The following is a 1309-nucleotide window of genomic DNA, read 5'->3' on the forward strand; positions in this document are numbered from 1 at the left end:
AGGAGATGGTGAAGCCTAGGAAGGTGGTGGACCGCTGATGGAAAGCACACTTCTCCAGTTTGCAGAACAGCTGGTACTCAAGCAGCCTGCTCAGCACGGCCCTCACATGGTGAATATGGTCCACTTCGGTGCGGGAGTAGATCAAGATGTCGTCTAGATAAGCAAACACCCACCGGCCTAGCATATCCCGCAAGACATTGTTGATCAGATGTTGGAAGACAGCAGGGCTGTTACAGAGGCCGAAGGGCATCACCAGGTACTCCCAGTGCCCGTTAGGGGTGATGAAGGCCGTCTTCCATTCATCCCCTTCCCTAATGCGCACCAAATTGTAGGCGCTGCGTAGGTCTAGTTTGGTGAAGATGCAGGCCTGGGAGAGGGAATCGAGTGCGGTGGATAGCAGAGGACGAGGATGGCGTTTCTTGACAGTGACTTTATTCAAGCCCCGATAATCTATGCATCCTGCCATCTTTCTTCTTGACAAAGAAGAATCCAGCAGCAGCAGGAGAGGTAGAAGGGCGAATAAAGCCCTGTTGGAGAGCCTCAGCAACGTACTCCTCCATGGCCTTATTCTCTGCGGGTGACAGAGAGAACAGGTGACCACGAGGAGGGACCGCTCCCGGGAGGAGCTCGATGGCCATGTCGTAGGAGCGATGAGGAGGTAGAGTAGAGGCTCGCCTCTTACTGAAGACCTCAGATAGGTCGTGGTAAGCTGGAGGGATCTTATCCAGATCAATGGGCTCCGGGGGTGAGGCCTCTTCTGACTTTGAGTTCTTTTGGGTCTGAGAGAGAAGGCAGCGGCGTGGACACTGGGGACCCCAATCCAGGATCTGGCAGGAAGACCAGGAGATGTGGGGGTCATGTTGACGGAACCAGGGGTATCCAAGGATGAGAGGAGAGGACGAGACTACTAGAAACCGGACCTCCTCCTGATGATCTCCAATAGACATGCGAACCGGCTGGGTCTGGAACTGGATCGGGTAGGGTTGACTGAGGTCACCGGGAGAAATCGATCAACGGAAGTTAACGGAATGCGAAGTCGAGAGGCTAGTTTTTGGTCGATGAAGTTCTCAGCGGCTCCGGTGTCCAGGAGGGCTTCAGATGAGAACTGTTGGTGTTTCAGGTGAAATATTACTGGTAACAGAAAACGAGAGGGGTCAGAGGAGTGGGAAGGGCCAGGTGGGACTCCCCCGCAGTCTACCTGGCGTCGTCGTTTCCCGGACGTAGCGGCCACTGGGGACGACGGTGTCGAGCTGATCCACAGTAGGCGCAGAGACCCTCACGCCAGCGTCTCTCTCTCTCCTCTTTGGAG

This window comes from Simochromis diagramma, unplaced genomic scaffold (assembly GCF_900408965.1).
Source record: "Simochromis diagramma unplaced genomic scaffold, fSimDia1.1 OVJJ01000325.1, whole genome shotgun sequence".
In the NCBI taxonomy this organism is placed as follows: domain Eukaryota; kingdom Metazoa; phylum Chordata; class Actinopteri; order Cichliformes; family Cichlidae; genus Simochromis; species Simochromis diagramma.